Below are 13,766 nucleotides of genomic sequence, written 5' to 3'. Positions count from 1 at the left end.
AGGCATGTGTATATCCCCCCCCCCACACCCCACCCCCAGTAATTATGTAATATGGTTTAACCTGCTTTTATTTCATTAATAAAGCTGGTTTTGTGTATAGCCATAGGATGTTCTCCAACTTGCGTTCCGTACATCTGCTTATAGCGATCGCTGCCAAATATATGACACTGAGTCAGGACTGTACGTTCCGTTCAGCTCGTACAGAAAATAAGAGTGCGGGTCTCATATGTCCTGGTTTCAAAGTAGATACTGAAACAGAATATGTATTCTAAAAAGAAAAGAAAAAAGGGCAATAGTTAAGGTATTCTTTTCCCCTTCTTTTAGCCCATGTCTGATCCCGGGAGGACCGCCAGCTTCAGACAGAGTGCACATCTGGCCGCAGCTGCCCACCCGCATGTTAGTCCGTCCCAGCCAAAAAAACTCCTAAAGACTCCGGAGGTAAACTAGAACCAACAAAACCTCACACTTAACAAACCCCCGGCGCTCACAGCAGCCGTTCTGTCAATGACAAGCGATGGCACGTAGCCACATTTGTGTACACGCTTGAACACGCGTGACGCACAAATGCAGTGAAACTGCACTGACACTGCGCTAGAGAGGCGTGCTGATAGCATATTTATATGCATGGCGCTGAGTCGCATATCGAAACGTGCATTCAGATATATGCATGCAGTTGAGCTGCAGCAAAGGAAGATCTGCTCATTAACAATGCTCATGTCGATATCCAGCTGGCTCTCCGTGCGCTGTGGCCTATGTTGGCCGTTAATGAACAAGTTACAGAGGAAATTAACCATGAAGTGAAAGGCGCTTTGTTCTCAGTTTAGGGGATACAGGGGAAAATTGTTGATTTTCTTTTTTCATTGTTATATAAATGACACAACGCCAAGTAACTTGAGAAAATAGCGCATTTGGGCTTTAAATGTGACAGTGAGTTATTGCGCATTATCTAGAAATTCACATCTGTGATCTGACATGTTTTACAATGTGTTATAACTCCTTTGCATCTAACCCGTTCAACAATTGCTGCCAGTCTGCCCTAGTTGTATATTCTCAGCCACATTAACAGTATCGTTCAGCTAACGTGGACCGGATTAGAGTACTAGTTACAATATACAATCAAGCAATAATACGGTAAAGAGCACTGAAAATTTTGCAGGCTGACATGTTTTATGTTAACATTTTAAGGAATATTAATTTTAGTTTTTTTAGCCTTTTTTTGTAGAAAGGGATAAAATTACAATTTTTTAAAGATTGTTATATAAAACAGAAATTTTATATTACTTTTAACACTTTCTGTGTTATAAATCATGGTTCAACTGTACCTTGTACTTCATATTTTAACTAATTTTGGAAGTTCTTGAACAATACACTGCCATTGACTATAAAATTCAGTGTTATTCACCATTATCCAGCACCGTTCAGAGGCAGAATAAAAATGGATATGCAAAACATTGTTCTGGTTTTGCTGTGATTCTGATTCCTTTAGCTCAAGCTGCTAGTTCAGAAAACAAAGTGGAAGAAATTGCCCAGACAAATGTATATTAATAAGCTTGACCTTGGTAGTCCTTTAAAACCCTCTTAGTTCTGACTGTATGCAGTGGATCTTTTGCTGCTGTAGACCAGCTGGTGAGGAATTTGAAAAATTCACATTTAAGAGCTTAATCCTTTACTCATAATTGAAAGCGGTAAGAAAACACGAGTGAAACACGGTGCTGTCAAAGTTCAAATACAGCATTTCTGTTAAAAGCCTTAAAGACTTATAGCCACAATTGTTTTCTATTTTGCCACATCGCATGACAAATACTGTAATGCAGCCTGATTCTTGCCAAAGAAATATTGCTGAAGTATTATTTGTAAACAAGTGCATCTTAATCTCTGCTAATGTGTAATTTCTAATTGTTATCTGTGGAAAAAAATTTATTTTATTATATCAAGTTTGAAATTATTCAAGATTATAAATATTGCTATATAATCATATTATGCAAGTACATTATTGAAGATGAGCTTGCATAGCTTATAATTTTATGCATTATATATATATATATATATATATATATATATATATATATATATATATATATATATGAGTCGCATATCGAAACGTGCATTCAGATATATGCATGCAGTTGAGCTGCAGCAAATATATATGTATTTATCTGCAGTAGCAGGTAACACAGTGAAACAGCATTTCTCCCTCAGGGATATATTTTCTTTCTTTGTTGCCAGTCCAACCCCTTAAGCAGTACACCACAGGTGCCTTAGGGTGTGTCAGCGCTTAATATTTTAAACGCCAGGCCTGATGAAGTAAAACACACGATGCCCCTCTCTTTCCCTTACTGTCAATGCCTTTATATTGTTTGATCAGTAGCACTCATCGCATAATTACATCAGAGATGCCACATGAGAAGACAAGGCCTTTCGCGAGTTCTGACAGTCTCGTCTCCCAGGCAGCTAAGCTTAGCGGGGTCTTCATTCCACTTAATAAAGATGTGCTGTGCCTCACGGATCGCTGACAGATCCTACGCAGGCCGCAGCTGCACAAGACCAATTTATTATTTATTTACCATCCAGCGTCTTCCAATCTGGGGCTTAATAAAGAACAAAATTGGGGCTGGGGAGGGTGGAGGGCCGGCAAAACACAAAGGGCCCAAATGAGGTCGCTGCCAGACATCTGTTTGGTCTTTTAGGGGAAAGTGGAACAAAATTCATTAGGTTTAAGAAAGAACTTTATAACTATCTCCCTGTTGAGACCGCATTTGTTTGTCTTCCTGTTCACGGGCGAGGTTATCTGTCTTTGCCGCAGAGGTTTAAACTCTGTGAGATTTGGATGTGGAGCCAATAAGCTGGTTTACATTCTGGTGCCTTGATCAGGTTAAGCAGAATAATCCCTTGGGAATAGGTAATTACTCTGGACAGAATAGGCTTTTTCTTCGGCGAATGTATGTACAGATAAAGTATCTTCTGACTTTTCGGCATCTTATGCGTCGAGCATTAAAATGTATCTATTATAATAATTGTTATGCCCTCTGCAGTGCCTTGGAAAAAAATTGCACTTGGTAATAAAGTGTTGATATAATGTACTTTTCCACATCATATTTGCATCCAAAATACCAATACTCAAAATGACACATCTAAAGTTACCAAAACAACACTGTTTTGCTAACTTTAGGAAATGTAATAAAATGTTCTGTTAAACTCACCTGATGGCCTAACATTAGTCTATTTTTATAATTCTTACTTTGAAACGCGTTTGTGAGTTTGACACTAAATGCACAGAATAATCACAGGCTGGGGCACACTTCACTCAGGTGACAATTTTCTATTTATACTATTGCATACATAGGGACAGCATGACGCAGACAGTGCCTTACTTTGTGTTCTTAGCTCTTTGGCAGGGAATTCCAAAACTCTATGACTACATTGTTTCTCATGGTATGAAACTTGTGCTCAAGCTAAAATGGTTTGTGTTCTTTTGTTTTGGTTCTTTACATTATTTGTTAGCCCAATGGAAGTCATCATTCTGCCCATGCTTTACCATGTCACATGGTTCTGTTTGCTACTTCATATAGACCCAGTCGTGAACATAGAATTCTGCAGGGCTATTCGACTCTGGATCTCCAGGCCTTGTTTTCAGTTCTCCCAGATAGTTAGTTTAATAATTACTGATTCTGATTGGTCAGAGGCTTCACACCTGGCTCTCAGGTGAAGGAAGGCTGAGAAATCAGCAGGGCTCGGGGCCCAGGAGTTGCATAGCCCTGGTCTTGCTGTTTTACCATTATGATATAGTCTGTCTAGCATATGCAGGGTCTTTGCCAGGACCTCTCTCTTGCTGTACTGTAGATGTTTCTCCAGAAATGAAGCTCGGAGCAGCCATTAAAAGAACTAAAACAATTTCAGTACCCTATCTTATTTTTTTCAGTTAATTTAGATATTGGGGTTAATATAAATAAAGACTTGCATTTTCCTGTGCCTGTCAATAAATTGAGACATTATGCCATCTCTGCTGTCTCAGAGTAAAGGGTTAATCCATTTTGTGTAGCTACCTATTGAATTCAGGCTCACAGTGAGGCAGGTTTCATCCTGGATGTGCTATCAGGATACCCAGTAACTATGAGCAATTTAGGGTCACTAATTTGACTATTGATAAGGCAGGAAGAAACCAGAGTACTTGGAGTAAACCCACTTAAAGACAGGCAGAACGTACATCCACTACACACGGAGCCAGAGGTAGGATTTGCATCCCAACCATGGTGCTGTGCAGATACAGTCAAGTATAGTTTAATGATGGGATATGTTATGAGAAATAAGTCGTTAGGCTTTGTTAGATTTTGTCGTGTATGGACATCACAAAGTGAGCGTACTTACATAAACTTAGATGATGTGGCCTACATTCCTAGGCAAACTTTTTTTATAAGTAGAAAGAGTACACTGTAATATACGATAAGCACAGTATGGTGTGTACATAAACAGTAATGTAGTTCTTTATTATCATTATTAGCTATTATGTACTGTACATAATCGTATGTGCTATAGTTTTATATGACACAGCAGGTTTGTTTACATCAGCATCTCCACAAACACGTGAGTAAGGCATACGCTATGACGTTACATCAGGTATGCCGTCCCTAGGTTACAGGAATTTTTCACTTCTTTTATAATGTTTTGGGACCACCATTGTATATTCACTCCATCATTGACCAAAACATCGTTATGTGGCGCATGACTGTACAAGGTTAACAACCAAGCTTTAAGATTCTTTCATAAATGCTTTAATTAAATTGCATGTAATACCCAAGTCGTTATCGTGTCTGTATTCCCACTCGGTTCTTAAAACGCCCTCAACCCTCCATTGTGTCCTTGACTTTATCACCTGCCACAATGCACACAGGTTAGCCACTTGTCTGAGCACACAAATCATTATTTATTGTGACTTTGTTTTTTTTCTGTTTTTATATAACTATTTGACTCAAATTGAATGTCATTTTATACTCTAGGTGTTTGCCATTTATATAGATCAAAGGCTGCTGTTTATTAGTGTTTGGTATAGTAAAGCTGAAAAAAGCAACACACTCAAATGTCATTTGACTGTCAAATCACACATCTATATTCCTCAGGTTCAGATTCAGACAATGGGTAGATAAATATGCCATTTTGTATGTCATCTATAAAAGGAAAAACTCAGTAATAAAGCTTGTGTGGTACAGATGATATGCACTTGCTGTTGTTCAGGAAATGGAAAAATATGATATTAGCATCAATAAATATTATATCCGTTATAATACTTAACTGCGCCCTACAATGGACTGCTTTGTGCCTCTTGCATCCTGGGATAGATTTGAGGTTCAACCCGACCCTGTACTGGATAGGACTGATAGAAGGATCTTATAATATTTGTTGCCTCTTTTTCATAGCTGTCCTCAAGATGAACTTAGCTTAGTCATCGCAGTAGGTGTTGCATGCGTGCTGCGTGTCTGAATGCCTAGCTTGGCAAGTAGCCACTTCAGTTTTATTCTATACCGTGCATTGAGATATCTTTGCCCATAACTTTTCCCTCAGCTCCCTGCCAAAGTGCTTTTTAATCGCGCTTCATGCAGAACCTTGCAAATCAGGAGCTCACCGGTCCCTTGAGAGTGTCCAAGCTTCCCTTAAGCTACAATAATGAAGGTGTTGTCTTGCCGGCAGGCAGCGAGGCGAGACTGTGCCTTTGGTCACAAATCTCACTCCCGGATTGTCTACGTTGCCCTTTATTATTCGGGAGCCAAGGAACACGTTCTTTGGGGCAAAAGAAGCACTTTTATGTGCTGAAGATACTTGTTTGTCTTTTGTTTATTCCATAGCTTGCTTGGAATTTCTCCAGCACTAGGCACGCATAGCTGGTTTTGCATTTCATAGAGCCATATCTAGGCAATAGACGCATCTGTCAGCAAGCCCGCAAGCATTTCCTCTCCCTGACAGAGTTTATTCTTTAAACCTCCATCTCCTCAGCTGAAAAGCGCCATTAAGCATGTAATGCATAAACAGTAATTGTTGCCAAGCTAGTTTTAATTAAGTGCATTATTAACGTGTGAAGAAAAATTGGATGGGCTATATTATAAGGATGTCTATTCTCAGTTGTGATTATTATCGGTTTTTAGAGCAAAGGTTAAATATGCACTTAGGTAGGGGTTGTAAATTTGAGTTGTCCTGAAGCACAGGGAATGTTGTTTTACAGTCTTCCTTTGCTCCTAATTTCTTTATCATTATTAGAGTAATTAATTTGGTAGTAAGTCATCGCATCCTGGTGTATCAAATGTAAATGACATGTTAATTCAGAAGATAGCCATAAAGTTGTCGTACTGTGACTCTGAAGGACTGCAGTTTCTAAGACCAGGCACTGAGGGGATCTACATCAGCTGGTAGCATGTTCTGCAAGGAAATAGGCTTCCGATGAAAAGGTTCAAATCCCATGAAATGGCCTTTTGGTGTTTCCTTAAGCAATGTACTTAACCTCTGCATTCAATTTACATAATGTTTCCATATATTATGCAAATGTTGGAAATATGAAATCTTGTAGAAAGTAAACACATCCAAGTGTCTGATTATTTGTGTTTGTTTCTAAGCAGGAATATACACATATAAAGCTATACTGTTCTAAAAATCATTTAAATGAAACACATGAAATAAAGTAATTAGGTAATGAAACAATTTTTCCAAATAAGTCAAACTAATACATATTAAACGCTGAAAAGTCTCACTTCAACCACATTTGCAAACCTGTTTCTGACTGGTTAGCATACATGTCTGTAACTTAAAAGTGACCAATTAATTTCTGTTTCACCGTTGGCTCTGCTCCTGATAAACTTCCCAAACTTTGCAGTGAGAGTAAGTTTAATGGGCTTCCCATAAGGGGGTTGGTCGTTAGCGAGAGAGGGAATTTAAAGACGACAGGCGGCTAAACCTTGCTTAGTGCTTGGATTTGCTCGGAAGCCTTGCATATTCATTTAGTACACTCTCTAATCAAGAAGCAAAACATCATAAATGAGATTGTGAGCCAAGCACAACCATTATCAATTATAATGAGGGTCCTTTCTCTTGGCAATTCCTTTACTGTTATTTTTCCAGATAAAATGCCAGGATCTTCTGACAGTTCCTTTAAAGAAACTAGGATTTCCATTAGTTGGGTGAATTACTCAATTACCGCCAGAGGCAAGACTTTCCTCCTTTCTTCCCCAAGCTGAAGATGTATTTTTTTCTTTTCTTTTTTTTTTAAAGCTAGAAGCGGACAACCAGATGTATTCTTCTATAGTCCTGGCAACAAGGAGAATCGAATCATTTAGTAAATTAGACCATACATTAAATATACCTTTATATACACACACAGACACATACATACACATATACAGTATGTCTATACATAGAACTACACAGCTGGTTAGTTCTTATGTGTAAGATTAAAAGCCTTAAATTCTTCATACTGCAACTCTCCTGAGGTGAAATTCTTCGAACAGCAATAAAGCAAGAATTAAACACAGAGAAATTACATTCCTGAATCGCTGAATCGTTTCCATCAATACCCACCCTATCAAAGACTGCGTGGACCTACTGAGAAAGACCATGCTATTGGGTGTTCGCTGGACAATAACCCAGACACGAATACCTATTTTTCAACAACATAATTTAGAGTTGCTTACTTTTCCTCTTCCATTTTCTTGAGGAAGAGATGCACATGTTCGATGCATCGTTCCCTTCTTCTCCTCCTCCCGAGGGTCCCGTACCACATATCCCTTGTCCTGATTTCACACACCTGATCGCCAAGAATGACTCATCTATGGCTTCATTTGTAAAAGTTACACGTCTAATTTTTTGTGCGTGGCTTAGTGGTTTACTACACCATACCTGAGATGGGAAGGTCACCGGCTCATATCCCCGTGGTCAGCAGCGTGGTCCCACCTTTGGGCCCTCGAGCAAGGCCCTTAACCCCAATCGCTGCAGGGGCTGGCTGACCTTGCTTTCTCGATAAAAAATCCTTTGGATAAAACTGCCTGTCAAAAAAAAATGATAATACATATCATGTCAACACTTCGGCCATTTATTATATGAACAAAAATTATACTGAGTGTGGACTGTTTGTTATCTATATATAGGATCTGAGAACAGGGTGTGCTGTATCTTCTTACAGCTCTTTGTGTTTTTCTTGGACTCTTTATTCTAAGTAGATCCCTGACAAAAGAATGTCCTCTAGCGCTCAGGGGGATTTGAGTCTCTAGCACTGCAATGTTTCCCAGTGCAGTCATCCATCACCAAACAATAATAAAGACCTAATTTTAAGGAAAGCCATGGTTTTTGCCTTGTGTTTTTTTTTCTGCTTGTGTGGTTTCTGAGGTGTCAGAGAACATCATTTGAGATCTTTCTTGGCTATTCTGCCTCGGTTTCATCTAATCGATTTCAAGTCGTAGATTCCTGCATGAATATCGTATGATGAAATTTGGCTTCTTGACACTGGGATTCTCTATTAATACATAACTCTATGAATTTTTCATGAATGTCAAAAATGTGTAGCATTGCCATGTAAACATATTTTGAAATACACCGCATTTCTTACCTTTCTTTTGGGTAAATACAAACAAGGTTAGTCCCATTGCCATTATTATTTCATTGTTTTATGAAGACTTTCTGTAAAAAGGTTTACTTTATTGAAAATTGCCCCTTTCACTTCAACCGTAGCCAATTTGTGTTGATTCTGCCATTAATCTTCTCTCATTGGTGCATCAGCGTTTTCCAGTAAAGCCCAATCACCTGATGTGTTGAGTTGCACTGACTTTACCGTGTAGATCTCAAGGCCTACCCCAACCAGCTGCTGGAGAGGCAGCCTCAACACACGCTTGAGCACATGTGCGGATTCTCGTGCCTCGGCACAAACGGGGCTTCTTATCTGGTGTGTGCAGCCTTTTCGGACTCTGACGTGTCCGCCAAGCGAGCCTGGGGGCCAAGAAGCTACTGGCAGCACCCCAGGGGTGGCTGAGAACTTTCAACATAAATACAAAGAACAACCCCCCCCCTCCCGTGACCAGAAACACGGCTTCACCCCCTTTGCCTGTTACTCCGTTGACCATCTGGACCAAAAATAAATAAAGAAGCTCTTTTGAAACCGGAGGGGTTACTGTAGCCCATTTAAAAGCGATAAGACAATCTCTGTGAACAAAGCTTTGTGCAAGTAATTACTAGTTGTTGAGAGATTATCAGCCTGCATTTCACGTTTAATTTTCCCTACACATACAGTATAATGATAGCCTTTATTGTATTACTTCCTGCAGTTGTTAGGACTTTGCATAATAATGTGCCTCATTTAATACTTTTGCCAGGGTCCTGTTGGAACTCTGATGTGCTGATATTATGTTGGATCCTTGTTTTCTTCTGCGTTGCCTTCAGTTCATCCTTGGAATTAACGCTTCAGTGGCCGCGGAAGTCGCTCTGCGTCAGCTGAGGGAGCGAATGCGCCCTGTTCCGGGCTCCATGAAGGGCTGTAACAAACAGAGTTGATCCCAGCGTTTAATAAAGGAGCTCAGCTCACAAAGTGCCACGGCATAATTAAAACTCTACAAGCGCTATGACAGCGGATGATAAATGAGGCCGAGGGGCGAGCAGGATATCAGTTACTTACCAACGGAAGGGATGGGAGCACTCAATACGGACAATGATGGTGAATTTTAGCCCATATGCTATGTATTTTAAGCTGAAATGTTGCATTTGATATGCTGCTGTGGCGCAGTAGTAAAACGCATTGTGTCATCGGTAATGTACACATGCATGCAGGGATTCAACGGACCACAAGTGCAAAATAGCGAGATGCTTTAGCCCAGAAAACACGGCAGATAAGGTGAATACATGATTGGTCATTATTTAACAGAACTGTGATATTTTACTCGTCCCCGTGAACATGCTACCAGCTGATGTAGATCCCCTCAGTGCCTGGTCTTAGAAACTGCAGTCCTTCAGAGCCACAGTATGACAATTGGGCAGATTTTATATATCGCATCTTGCTCTGTAGGAGATGCACAGGTAACGTTGGTGTTTTCCACCACTCAAATGTGATTGGGGCAACTTGGAGATTCTGGAGGGCCACTTGTTAGCAAAGTGACTTTTTGAGGGGGCCTTATGCACACACATATATTTATATATATACACACACACACGTTCTATCTGCACACATATATATGCATATATCCGTCCATCCATCCATCCATCCATCTGCTTATCCTACTTGGTCGCGGGGGGTCCGGAGCCTATCCCAGAAGCAATGGGCACAAAGCAGGGAACAACCCAGGACGGGGGGCCAACCCATCGCAGGGCACACTCACACACCATGCACTCACACATGCACACCTACGGGCAATTTAGCAACTCCAATTAGCCTCAGTGTGTTTTTGGACTGTAGGGGGGGGAGTATCTGGTACCGGAGTACCAGGAGGAAACCCCGCGACGACATGGGGAGAACATGCAAACTCCACACACATGTAACCCAGGCGGAGACTCGAACCCGGGTCCCAGAGGTGTGAGGCGACAGCGCTAACCACTGCACCACCATGTCGCCCCCTGTGTGTGTGTGTGTGTGTGTGTGTGTGTGTGTGTGTGTGTGTGTGTATATATATATATATGTATATATATATATATATATATATATATATATATATATATATATATATATATATATATATATATATATATATATATATATATATATATATATATATATATATATATATGTATATGTAATAAACACACACAGGTTTCAGGGTCAGACAGCAGGATCAGCCATGGGATTTGAACCAACGACCTTCTGATCACAGGAAGCTGCAGAGCTACGCACCTCCAGACACAAACTACTGCTGATGTGCGAAACATAAACCATCTTGTAATTTCTGATAGCCATTCATACAAGAACCAAGAGCACGCATTGCCTTACTGTCCGCCCTGCTCTAATATCACATTTACTGCTAGAAGATTCTTGGAAAAGATAGTGAACATTAAAGTGCTTCATTCTTAAATCAAGGGATTCTGCTCAATAACCAGTAAATAACCAATCTGCTAATCTGCCAGGGGTAAACAAATTTATGCTTACATGTTTTTGTGTATTTCTTTAGTCCTTCTGTTTTTGGGGGTATGAAATTAGTTCAGATGCATCATATTTTATGCATTTTAATAATCACAACATGATTACTCATTGAAATGCCATGTGTTTTTTTCCCTGATTTTTGTGTGGGCTTAGTTTCTCAATTTGCCCTGAACTTAGAGTAATTAGATATGCAAGTGAATTCTTCTGCATATTTTAAAACTAAAATGTTTTTTTTTTCTTGGCCGCGTCTGCATTTTCCACCATGTTGTGCCGTGGGACACCTCATCCGCCGCTTCATCTGCAATACTCTTCACTGCCACATGGTGGTGTATTGCCCTCCTGAGACTTTTATTGTCTCATCTTTCATGCAAAACATTTTATCAGGTGGAACAACAATACTTTGCCGAGATGTACGGCAGAAATGCATCAAATAGATTAAATGTTGTTTTCATTTTGGTCTATTTTTTGACATTTATTTTTTTTTACATATATAATAGTGTGTTGTATATAGGTTATTGTGTGAATACGGTATTGTGTGAATACGTTATTGTGTGAATACGTTATTGTGTGAATAGCAGATGAACATCTCTGGTTTATTATTTCAAATAGGTCTATGTGTATTTATCTTTTATTTGATTTCATCACTGGCAACAATAAATGTGACTTCATGCTAAAATGAAGATACAAATAACTAAAGTAAACATTTTCTTCACTTAGTATGAATTTAATTTACATTGAATATCGTAGCACATTAGAAATAGTCAGTGTCTGTTTTATCAGCCGGTTTCTATGTTGTGTTTTTTTTCAGTTATTACTGAAAATTGTCATTCTGGTCGCTTTCTGGCATTTTTTATTTTTAGCAGCACTATTTTCTTTCATGGCTTTTAAATGTTTTATCTTTCTATATTCGGTATATCAAAAAAGTTAGATTGATTTTCAAGGTCTCTTCCTCCCTGCAGTGAAAAGAGAGCCTAGGGACTAGGCCTCTGTGTGCTATTTGTGTGTTTGCGTGTGCGTATGTGTCACTGGCAGGGAGAATGTTGGTGTTTGTGGTGTTTGATTGTCGGCCACAATCAAAACAAAAAAAAGATAAATGAAACAATATGTTATCGCACAACTGCAGAGATTAAAGCTGTCGCTGATTTGGGAAATTTTAGGTAGTGAGGCAAAGGAAGCAAAAATATTAGCCTTGGAAGAAACATTTCTAATGTTTTATTTATTATGTTTCCTTTAATGAAAAGTAACTGGGAAATAAAATAATGATGATACTAATTAGATAAGTCAAACTAATACTTATTTCCTTCTAAGCAATTGTATTAAACCTAAATTTGCTTTATACAATCCCTCAATTGTTTGCAACCTTTTTTTCCATTAGTGCAGTGACCTAATAAATGTATATTAATTGGTTTATTGATTTTTATATTTCCATTAATATTCAGGTTTATTTTGCACCTTTTTAGGTAAAGTAAACAGTGCAAAGAGAACTAGTGTTATTTTTATACATTGATGTTTTAAGTTATATTTACATTTAAATTACTCTGGAAAAAAGCAACGTGAAAATATTCTCTGGTGCAGAAGCCCTATAAATCAGCCACTAAGTTGTAGGTTGTACTGGCAGCCTTGCAGGGGTCTTCTAGAAGCTTCCATTAAAAACAAATCCTTCTCAGTTCAGCAGCCAGGACATTGTATTCTTTTGTTCTGCTTCTAATGAAATCCTTCTAAGCCCGACAAAGAATTTATTGTGCCACACAACAGCCAATCAGCATCAAGGTTCGAATGTATTTCCTAAACAAACATGCCTTATTAGCTGTTGGCTGACAATAAAGATACATTTTTTACCAAACGGGTAAAATAAACATGAAATCAATTATATCCAAAGTTTTGCCTCCATTAGCACTACAAAAAAATAGGAATAACTCAGTTTTCGCCATGTGACAGATCTTATTTAGATCACAGTGTACATTAAATGGCAGTCTGCTCATGTATTAAATTCTAAACACATAGTTGAATGTGGAAATTTCATCCCAGCCATGCCGTCAATTCCCGTATGAATCTATTTTTCCATATCGTGGCTGAGAAATGCTGAGACGGTTTTCCCGCTGGCTCCCTGCGGTACAGACCTGTGTCTGGTATCTTCAGTATCCAACTTTCCCTGCGGTACAGACCTGCGTCTGGTATCTTCAGTATCCAACTTTCCCTGGGATCAATTTTAGCCCGTAATTGGATATTGGACCTTACAACAGAAATGTGCCAATGACAGGAGCTCATACAAGCAGCTATGGCGATAAAGACAATGTGACAATACAAATGATTAGGTCATTGGCTAACAGAGATAATTGGCATCCATGATTGGAGATATCAATAAGGGTGCTGTCAAAGTTAACAATTAATAAAATCGATCTATTATTTAAATAGAATGTTCATATTCTGAAACATCAAACTCATGCTTTAACTCTTGTTTTAGTTGTTTAAACAAATAAAGTGAGACTTTCTATTAATCTACTATATTCGTTAATCTATTCTGATTGACTAATATTTAGATAATATATACTGTAGATCAGAGAACATAAACAAAGATTTAATTGGTTATGTTCGTGTTTATTTCATTGTTGTTAAGTTAATTTCATTGTTGTTTCTTTCAATCCAGTATAGTTTATTCGGTAACGCTTTACGT

The 13,766-nt window shown here is 38.8% G+C and overlaps 1 long non-coding RNA gene across 1 annotated transcript; it reads right to left on the bottom strand.

Annotated features, from left to right (window-relative positions):
- Nucleotides 1–7,068: 7,068 nt before the first annotated feature.
- Nucleotides 7,069–8,056, bottom strand: LOC125708038 (uncharacterized). The gene is made up of 3 exons (XR_007382406.1): nucleotides 7,876–8,056; nucleotides 7,671–7,783; nucleotides 7,069–7,287 (listed from the first exon to the last, which is right to left on the bottom strand). It is a non-coding gene; the product is annotated as an uncharacterized LOC125708038 (long non-coding RNA).
- Nucleotides 8,057–13,766: the final 5,710 nt, after the last annotated feature.

The sequence above is a fragment of the Brienomyrus brachyistius genome, chromosome 14 (assembly GCF_023856365.1).
Source record: "Brienomyrus brachyistius isolate T26 chromosome 14, BBRACH_0.4, whole genome shotgun sequence".
NCBI lineage: Eukaryota > Metazoa > Chordata > Actinopteri > Osteoglossiformes > Mormyridae > Brienomyrus > Brienomyrus brachyistius.
The sequence above is the reverse complement of the archived record's forward strand: the minus strand, read 5'-3'. Positions and strand labels throughout refer to the sequence as shown.